Source organism: Pseudoliparis swirei, chromosome 5 (assembly GCF_029220125.1).
Source record: "Pseudoliparis swirei isolate HS2019 ecotype Mariana Trench chromosome 5, NWPU_hadal_v1, whole genome shotgun sequence".
Taxonomy (NCBI): Eukaryota; Metazoa; Chordata; class Actinopteri; order Perciformes; family Liparidae; genus Pseudoliparis; species Pseudoliparis swirei.
This window is the reverse complement of record NC_079392.1, coordinates 10,610,884-10,621,720: the sequence shown is the minus strand read 5'-3', so window position 1 is coordinate 10,621,720 and position 10,837 is coordinate 10,610,884. Positions and strand designations below refer to the sequence as shown.

The following is a 10,837-nucleotide window of genomic DNA, read 5'->3' as shown; positions in this document are numbered from 1 at the left end:
TTTACGGTTATTTGCTTTAGAAAAAACAGCTATGTTATAAACGTGTTTACAGTAAATTCTTGTAAAAACAGCAGTTATACTGTGAAGCTAATTCAGTCTCTCAGTGAAAAACACAGTACAACTGTATAATATATTACGGTACTTTATTGAAAAGTTCAACTTAACGGTGAATTACCGGCAGCTATGGTTGCCAGAAATTCACCGTAAAAAGTAAAGTGACAACGTATAATACATTACGGTATGTTTTGAAAAAACAGCAGTTATACTGTAAACCTAATTACAGTCTTTCTCAGAGATAAACACAGTACAACTGTATGAGTTACGGTATTTTATTACCAAGTTCAAAGTAAATGGCCAGCAGTTGCCCAAATTCCGTTGCAAAAAATATGGTACAACGTATTACAATTGGTTGGCATAGATTTTACAGTCAACATTCACGTATTGTAAATTACAATGGAAATATCAAATAACGCCTATTGTAAATCAAGATTCAGACCATCGTTGATAAACCTTAAGAAACTAACATTCTGTGAGAAACAGGTTGCACTGATCCAATAACTTAACCGTATACTCACAAGGCATTGTTGAGATCTTGAAGAAACAGCATGTGGACATGAAGGTATATCCATGAATAAACATGAAAAGATTAGCCACTTGATCATAACGAGTCATCGGGTCTCACACGGACACACAGTTCAGGAAGCTGAGCTGTTCAGGAAGTTCTGCTTGAGGACTCGCATGTTGACCATCTTCACTGTGGATTGGGAGGATCCTCTCTGCAGCCTCAAAACAAAAACAAAGGCAAAGTTAGATTGATGCAGTCCTCGAGCAGAGAAACATTCACTGCCTTCTGGTGTTAAACTGAGCTTCAATGACCTAGAAGAAACCAGCACTCTGAACACTTTTATAGTTAATCAAAATTAATAAGAGTCAGGTTGAATGTTAAAAAAGGACACATTTTAGTACAAAGGCATCAACATGTGTTTAATTTCTGTCATCTTGCAGCCAACACAGATGCCTCGACTGTTTCACGTGATGATAGTCTTGATTGCCTGAGTCCGGATCCTGGAATTTTTTTTAAATACTCAGTGTACAAAAGATATTATATCTGCCTCCGCCATACAGTAAGATTTTTGTTAATAAGGAGATCCAGTCCAATGCCCTCCTGCATTTACCATTAAATGAGCATAAGAGTACGTGCAACTGTGTCTTTGCACACAAGTGGTCCGTACTCTTATATCTATTTAGGGTTGATTTTGGGAAAGATAGATATCTTTAGGGATGCACCGATCTGATCGGCGCCGATCCATATCGGCCGATATTCCCATTATCGGTTTTGATCGGCGTTCTCAAAACGGCCGATCAGATGACGTAACATCTGCGAGAACTATCAGACGTTTTAATCGCCGCGCACCGCAACGGAGACGATGCGCCCGGCGAGAGTGAGAGGTCCACGAGGGGATCCTCACCACCGAGCGGCGTCCCTGTCCCCAGAGTTGAATCTCTGGGTCGACTCAGCCGACTCTCACATGTCTGCCCCTACAGACTGATGCTCACGGTAAACGCATTCGATCGGGAGCGCGCGAGTGTTTTGATAAAGTTAGCGGAAGGATTTAAGTGACAACTTCCGGTTTACAATATTTCCTCAGACCAAGTAAAAAAAAAGATTTATAACAGCTGAGTGTTTGTCAAGGCTCAGGAAACCCTTGCAGGTGTTTCGAGTTAATTACACAATTCAAGTGATTTGTTTAATACCCTACTAGTATACTTTTTCATGATATTCTAATATTTAGAGATAGGATATTTGAGTTTTCTTAAGCTGTAAGCCATAATCAGCAATATTAAAAGAATAAAAGGCTTGCAATATTTCAGTTGATTTGTAATGAATCCAGAATGCATGACATTTTTGTTTTTTTAATTGCATTGCAGAAAATAAAGAACTTCATCACAATATTCTAATTTTCTGAGACAGTCCTGTATGTATTTCCTCATAGTCCTAGGCAATAATGCTACACAATAAATAGAATGCTTCAATCGACACCGTGATCGGTGATCGATATTATCGGATCGGCAGGTACTGATTTCAGTGATCGGTGATCGGTATTATCGGTGATCGGCAGATACTGATTTCAGTGATCGGTGATCGGCACCAAAAACCTGATCGGTGCATCTCTAGATGTCTTAGAAATGAAATGCAGTGTTTCCCCTACCATTATATTAGGGGGGTGCACTGACACGTGCGCGCACACAGGTGAGCACTGAGCACAGAGCACACTCACACCAGTAGACAGAGAGCATCGAAAAATATGTTGCATGAAAAGCAGACAGCTATATCTTAGTTTCAACAATAAGCTATTAAGTTGTAACTAAATATTAGTTTTTTTCCCCTCAAATATAACTTTATTTTCATTGTTCTAGTGATTGCAATTTTTAAAGGTCTGATGGAGCAATCTGGTTTACTTGAAAGTGATTGATATTTTCTTTATTCTAGTATTTATAAAAGCACAGATGGAGTCACAAAATGATGTGATTTACAAAAGATGTTTGAGAACCACTACTTTAAGTGGTTGTGTCGTCGTAAGGAGACACAACCAAGGAGATAAAGAACGAGGAGATAAAGAATGAGCGGAGGACAAAAAAACAAAGCATCAACTTTGACTTAGTAAATTTATATGAAATGGCTAAATTCACACTCAAAAACAAAAACAATGCCTTACCTGGTTAAGCCTGTATATCGTTACAAAGGTTTGATTCCTCGTGGGCTCTTTGCTGCAGATCATTCCCTCTCAATCCACTGTGTTTCCTGTCTCTCTCTCTCTCTACTTCTGTTGTCCAATAAAACACAAATGACAAAAAAAAATATTTAAAAGTAAAAATAAAAAAGATAAACCTGCTTGCTTTTGGCATATAAATGGATTAGAATCTTACCGTTTTCCTGCGTGTCATGAAAACCAGCACCTCAAGTTTGAATGCAATGTCTGAAAGGTGGCAAGGGCAAATTCATTAAATGTTACAAGATAAGAGTACATTGTCTTAATTACCTGTTCAAACTGCTCTTCTACTAATTTAAATATTTACATATATGTGCAATTTACTTACCTTAAAAGGAGATTCTTCTTAGAAATGCCACAAAACAACAAAAGCACTGAAACAAAGGCTTGAATTTTCCTTAGGGACAGCTTTATTAAATCAAATGAATGGTTAGTCAACAAGCTCTGCAAAGTCCCTCCTAGTAGCTTACCTACCTTGCTTATCTGAAAAGTTTGTTCTGGCAAGATATAACAAGTTTGTTTTTCTTGGTTTCAACTTTTGTGCCCTTCTCTGGATTGATCAGGAAGAAACACCTTTGTGAACACAATAATTCATAATCAAACACTATATACAGTCATTAGCTCTGAATGAGGAAATTAAAAAAATATATATATATATAACTTTACCTCTGAAGGAACTCAAGTTCACTGAAAGTTGCTTCTTGTTTTTCTTGGTTTCAACTTTTGTGCCCTTCTCTGGATTGATCAGGAAGAAACACCTTTGTGAACACAATAATTCATAATCAAACACAATATACAGTGATTAGCTCTAAATGAGGAAATTAAAAAAAAATATATATATATATATTACTTTACCTCTGAAGGAACTCAAGTTCACTGAAAGTTGCTTCTTGTTTTTCTTGGTTTCAACTTTTGTGCCCTTCTCTGGATTGATCAGGAAGAAACACCTTTGTGAACACAATAATTCATAATCAAACACTACAGTGATTAGCTCTGAATGAGGAAATTAAAAAAATATATATATATATATTACTTTACCTCTGAAGGAACTCAAGTTCACTGAAAGTTGCTTCTTGTTTTTCTTGGTTTCAACTTTTGTGCCCTTCTCTGGATTGATCAGGAAGAAACACCTTTGTGAACACAATAATTCATAATCAAACACTATATACAGTGATTAGCTCTAAATGAGGAAATAAATTAAAATATATATATATATTACTTTACCTCTGAAGGAACTCAAGTGTGGAGCCCAGAACCACAGGATAGTGGATATTGAAGCAGTAATAGCTTCCAAACATCAAACAGATGGCAGAAACAAAGTTTGGGATTTGGTCATTCACAACCTTGCCGTCTACACTTAGCATGAACTGCCTTGAGGCATAGCAGGAGGTTCCTACAAAGATACAGGTAGAAAATATTTAACAGTAAACCAGCCATTACCATTCCAAAATCGGTCATAAAAAGTGGTTCTTCCCCATCCAGTGGTATTTTCTCCTCCATACAAGTGTAACAGATCCTCCAAGTTTGGGACTGTTCTGCTCCAAAATTGATGAGGTGGATCTTGACTAGCCAACAACACCATTCTGGGCTGGTAAAAGGCTTTGAAAAATAAATAACAATAACCGAATGAACAAATGTGTATTCTTCTAAACTTTTTTCAGCTCAAGATTGCTGGTCCATTTCATTTATTTTGGAGCAGACGAGTCAGTGTAAAGCTTCAGGAAAGAAGCTGACAGGTCTAACTTAAAGGATCTATTACACTCTTATGTAGAAGACAATACCACTGGATGGGGAAGAAACACAATTGCACTTCATAACAAGACTATGTATGTCATGCAATATTTCCTTATATTAGAGGTTTCTTCAGTAAAACTGAATCTCAACTTACCACATACAATGATGCATGGTGTGACAGGCAAGCTTTCCACTACTACTTCGTCTGCCAGACATGATTCTTCGACATAGTGGAAGAGGTTCTCCTCATTTTCATCAAAATAGGAGAGAAGAAGGTGCACCATGTCTTTCACATCTTCTGAGCAGCCCTCCAACTGTCCTCTAAGAATTTTCAGCTTTGTGACAGCCTGCAAAACACGTTTGTACAAAGGTCTGTTTTCAACCAGCTTCAAAGCACTTAAACAAACAACGTGGTTCATTTCTATGAAGTTTGCAATGAAGCACATAACCCCTCTGTGTTTTAACCGACCTGCCACAGAAATTACAATTAAACATTTTCTTAGCCAACCTTTGGTAAACTAACGTTAGCTAGCTAATGTTCAATGCAGAAACCCATAACCTACATTACATCAACGTTTTTGCAAGGGCGACGCAAAATTGTAGAAAACAAAGCCTCAAATTAAAATATAGCTGAGATAATTATGTAGGCATGTTACTTACTTCAAGAAGAAATGTAGCTTGGAGTCAGGCCGTTGTTCCAGCTATGCAGAGCGCGTAGAAATGGCGCTAAAATGACTTGAAAAGTTCAATCTCCAAACGTCATGTAGGCTACGTCGTGTTTTCTTCTTTTTTTTAACAGTCACTTATCTCTCTCTTCTCTCTCCCTCCCTCTTTCTCTCTGTCTGTCTCTCCCTCTTTCTATGTGTTTCTCTCTATCTCTCCATCTGTCTCCCTTTCCCCCCGTTCTCTCCTGAGATCTGCACCTGCAAGCATGGGTGGGGGATGGGGTGAGATGCATTTAGGCTCTGCAAAGAAGTTCGTCAAAACAAGGAGAACTTAAGCAAGGGGTACAAGGTTACTCTCCACTGCTTTGAATGGGCAGACTAAATGGCAACTAGAACTTATTATTTTGTTTTGTTTGTTGGTTAATCTTAGTTCATGTTGAATGATGAAACAGTGATGAAATGTCTTTCAAAAATCAAAGTGTTGCACTGTAACACATTTCTCTAGTTTTCACAGTTATATTACTGTGTATACAAGTACGTAACATCAGCAAAAAAGTTAAAACATATTTCAACTGCTTCAGATTCATCAGAAAGTATCTGCCATTCAGTACAGCCCAGCTTTACATGCATGCCATGATATTCTCACACCTATCATACTGCATCACCTGGTCACAAGCCTCACAAACAACGATACAACCCATCAAAATTATGGACAAAAAACAATGAGGTGGCACCATTGTCAGATCTTGCAAACACATTATGTTCAACTTTGAAAGCTTTTTAAGCGATACAAGATTAAAGCTTATTTTTGAAAGGCCAACATGGTCATGCTCCTTCCCTTCTTAAATAATTTGTTACAAGACACCAGAACACCAGCAGAGTGAACACACGGGCCTCAGGAAACGGGAACTGTCGTATTTCTATGTGCAAGACCTCATTTGGACAACAGTCTTCTCTGTTCAAGGAGAAAAACTATGGAACTGTCTACAGAATTGAAAATGCAGTTTTTATAGCAATATCTGCCATAGAGCCCATATGGCCGCCACAGTTTTCAACACAGTGCATCACAGTTACAATTCTAATGCAATGGTGATGTCCATATCAAATAAAGTCAAGTCAATCACAATACAGTCATTTCTTTCACCAGTATAAACATGAATCAGATTGAATTATCTTGCATTATTTCCAATAGAATTGTTAGTTTTTCCTATGACGCAGACACAGACCATATGTTCATATATCAATGGACACTTGCTTCTCTCAGAGTTGAACTTCCGAAAAGAGAAACACTTCAGGATGTATTTCCTCTTTTTAACTATGCATATCATCGCTTTTTTTCCTCCTATAAAATAGCATTGTGTGTTAAGTGTATCTCCGCAAAGTTTGACTTTGATTAACCCTTGTATGGTATTTATTTTTTTGTTACTCAGAAGGTGTTGTGGGTCTGTTGGACCCGCTGTATTTTTGGGCTTTTAATTCAACACAATCAAACAATTTGATGTTAAAATACTTAACAGATGTTTTCTTCATCCCAATTACGAGCAATATAAACAGCAATTATGGTTAATATTTTCCCTTTAATTTTGTTATAACACATTTACGAATTAAAGTGCTACTGTTTTTTACATTTTTTATCAAGATATGAGTGGACAATATTCAACAAATTTACAAATGAAGCAAGGTTGTTCATAGCTATTGATTTTTATTTCTTTGAATTTGTATTGAATTTCATTAGTAATCAGGTAATTTTACATCGCACAACACACAGTTTACATAACACATTGAACACATTACATTGTTGAACACATTGCCTTTTCATACCAGCCTATTCAACACATGAGTGGCAGAGTTTTACTGTGTGTGTGTTGCATATGTACGTCTTGCACTTGATGCATGTATATTGCGTCTTTCTGTCCGTCTTGGGTCCACACACTTCGCACCGTTTCTTTTTGTTGCTGCCGCGCAACCTAGAATGATGAAAAGATCATGAATTTTACTAAAACCTCTGTCTCGTAAGCTATGAGTGTCAAACATATACTGCAACAGCATCACACACACTTACCTCAGGCTCTGCAGATGGTGGTTCTGTAGGTTGGGTGGATGGGGCACCAGCATTGTTCTCCTGAATCCTCCTCACGGTGGCTGCAGAGGCTGAGGTTCTCGGAACATGCCGTCTTCTTAGGATTTGTGGTTTCACCAGTGCCTTTCCAAGTTCCCCAAGAAAGAGGCGCCTCCTCTGGAGCTTCCCTCTGTTCCACTCTGGGTTCAATGCCATCCAGATGACAAAGGCGTTGTACGCCGAGATGTCCAGCATGTCAAAGAAAATCACCAGTGGCCAGCGTAGGGTCCTCCTCTTGCAACTGTAGGCAGACACCAGCTTGTCCAAGTTGTCTATTCCTCCTTTTGAGGCATTGTAGTCCATAAGTATCTCTGGTTTCTGATGCTCCAGGCCACAGATTCTCCCATCCCTGTGTAGTGTACTTATTAGTACTACATTTTTGGTTTTCTTTGGCACATATGATACCAGGGATGTGTCAGCCGTGTAGACACACTTGGACGAGTTGACATGCCTGTTCTTTGTAGGCAGCAATTGAGGTGGGAGCTCAGACCTGTTTTTTCTCATCGTTCCAACCATGGTCACACAGCAGGCCCACTCACATACACACACAAACACACACACACTTACAGCAGGCCCACTCACATACACACATGCGCGAACACACACACACGCGGGCACACACACCTACACACACACACACACACTTACAGCAGGCCCAGACATGAGGAGGACAGACTGAAGGTACACAGGACCAACAATTTCCACACTTTTATTAGTCCGGGTCCAGTGGACCCGAACACCCTGTATGTAATACAAATGTGTAGGGGGGGGTTACGGTTTGCTGTCGATGAAAATTTTGTCTGATATATGTTCTTCGCGGAAAATTAGCCAAGGCCAATAAGTCTGAGTTTGAAAAAATAATGAATCATATTATTTTTGTTTTGATGAAAAATGAAAACGGGTCCCACAGACCCGAATACCATACAAGGGTTAAGTGAAGTTAAATATTTTTAGTAATTCGTTTAGTGCACATTTCGTGAACCGTAGGTTTTGGTCCGCTGAGAGCCAAAATGCCCTAACTTTCTTCCTGGACTTTGGAAGCCTGTGGTTCCACAACAGAGGGGCTCTGCTCAAGCAGATGCACCAATACATACCAAGCAAGTATTGTTTAATCCATAAGTAAGTCACATTTCAGTTTTTTCACACTGGAATGTGGTTGATATCTTGCTGAGGCTTTGTCTGACAGTGGTTTTGGCGAAATTGGCGGATTCCGTAGGTTGTCAGCTTTCCAAAAAAGTGCGCCAATCATGTGTAGCATCAAGCTAGGGTTATAAAAAATAATATTTACATAACTTGGGGAGCTCTCTCAAGTCATTTTCGAGTCCTCTCGAGTCTTATTTATGGTTTATGTTAATATTTATGTTTGAATTGTATAATAAACATGTAAAATGGACGTATATGCTCTTGTAAGGCCAGGCTGTGCAGTTAGTATCTGTAGTGCATCTGTAGCTCTGGTATCGGTTCATGGGAGTACGAGGACTTGGGAGAGTGAGCAAGACGAATTCTGGGGCCCAGAAGCAGTCGTCTTCTCAAGGAAAGTTACTGTTAGCTGTATACATGACTTTCAGAGAAGTAGGGAGACACTTTTCTGCACCAGTAAGCGAGCGTTAGTGTTACTAATATTATCTTATCTGACGCTGTTGCCATGTATGTGTGTGTTGGTGCGCTAGCTCCCTTTAGATACGTTTTGTCAATCTTTTCTTTCTTGCTAGCTAACGTGTGTCTAATGTTACAAACGTGTGGCTAACGTTACTAACGTGTATCTAACTTTACTAACGTGTGACTAACGTTGTCATTGTAAAAAAGAGGAGACATTGGTATGTTCAGAAATGCCTTGAAAGCAGTGTTATTTTTTACAAAACAATGTTTCCAAAATAAAAAATACTCAGTAGAAAAGGCATCTCAGCCAAGACAGCCCAACAATGTCCAGTGCCTTCAGCATCTCAGGGTGGATCTCATCCACCCCAGGCGCCTTGCCACCTATGCCAGGGATATGGCCTCCTTAAGGCCAACCGAAAGTCCTTCTCCATGCCCTCCTCGAACTCCTTCCATGACTGTGTTTTAGCATCTGTGACCACCACAGCTGTAGCCCTTCCGGCCTGCTGGTACTTTACAGAGCTGTGTTTCAGGAGACCCCTGGGCCAACCAGGCCCGAAAAGCCTCCTTCTTCAGCTTGACGGCTTCCCTCACCCCCGGTGTCCACCACCAGGTTCTCAGGTTGCCGCCAAAACAGGCACTTATGACCTTCTGGCCAAAGCTCCTAGCGGCTGGGTTCACAAAAGAGGCTTTGAACATGGTCTACTCGGATTCAATGTCCCCATCCTCCCTCGGGAAGTGTGAGAAGTTCTTCCAAAGGTGAGAGTTGAAGACCTGCCGGACAGGATCGTCCGCCAGACATTCCTATTCACCCTCACTAACAGGTCACCCGAGTGTCCAAGACATATGGCCACAGATCAGATGATACAATTACAAAGTCGATCATTGATCTCTGGCCTAAGGTGTTCTGGTACCAGGTACACTTATGATCCACCTTATATTCGAAAATGGTGTTCGTTATGGACAAGCCGTGGCGAGCACAGAAGTTCAATAGCGAGACACCACTCTGGTTAAGATCGGTCAAGCCTTCCTAGATATATTATGGTGTATTTCTATAATCTGTACAATGTTTAGTGCAATTAAAAGTTATAAACTGTATTTTGTACAATCAATAAATGTGAAAATTACAGAGCTGGCTGTTAGTCATGATACGTTACATTTCGGTTGTCAGCACATTAATACGTACATTTAACAGTGACAGATTGTATTTTCTAAAAGTTCTGGATGTCAAAATGACAGTATTGATTGTTTTTCATATTACGGTGTATTACCGTTATCAGTACAATGTTTCGTGCAATTAACAGTGACAAACTGTATCTTTTACAAATAATAAATGCAAACAATACTGGTCTGGCTGTTAAATTCCTAATACGTTATATTTCCATTTGCAGCACAAAAGTCCGTACATTTAACAGTAACACAATTTATTTTTAAAGAGTAATACATGCAAAAACTACGGTATTAATTGTTGTTCATATTACGGTATATTTCCGTGATCAGTACAATGTTTAGTGCAATTAAAAGTTATAAACTGTATTTTGTACAAACAATAAATGTGAAAATTACAAGGCTGGCTGTTACTTTCATAAAACCTTATAGCTCAGTTGTCAGCACAGTAGTCCGTACATTTAACAGTGACAGATTGTATTTTTTAAAAGTTATTAATGTAAAAATGACAGGATTGATTGTTTTTCATATTACGGTGTATTACCGTTATCAGTACAATGTTTAGTGCAATTAACAGTGACAAACTGTATCTTTTACAAATAATAAATGCAAACAATACAGGTCTGGCTGTTAAATTCCTAATACGTTATATTTCCATTTGCAGCACAAAAGTCCGTACATTTAACAGTAACAGCATGTATTTTTAAAGAGTAAGATATGCAAAAACTACGGTATTAATTGTTGTTCATATTACGGTATATTTCCGTTATCAGTACAATGTTTAG

At 38.9% G+C, this 10,837-nt stretch overlaps 1 long non-coding RNA gene across 1 annotated transcript; it reads right to left on the bottom strand.

Moving 5' to 3' along the window:
* Positions 1–659: 659 nt before the first annotated feature.
* On the bottom strand, positions 660–3,188 carry LOC130194535 (uncharacterized). Its single transcript, XR_008831869.1, has 3 exons — positions 2,929–3,188; positions 2,718–2,825; positions 660–783 (listed from the first exon to the last, which is right to left on the bottom strand). It is a non-coding gene; the product is annotated as an uncharacterized LOC130194535 (long non-coding RNA).
* Positions 3,189–10,837: the final 7,649 nt, after the last annotated feature.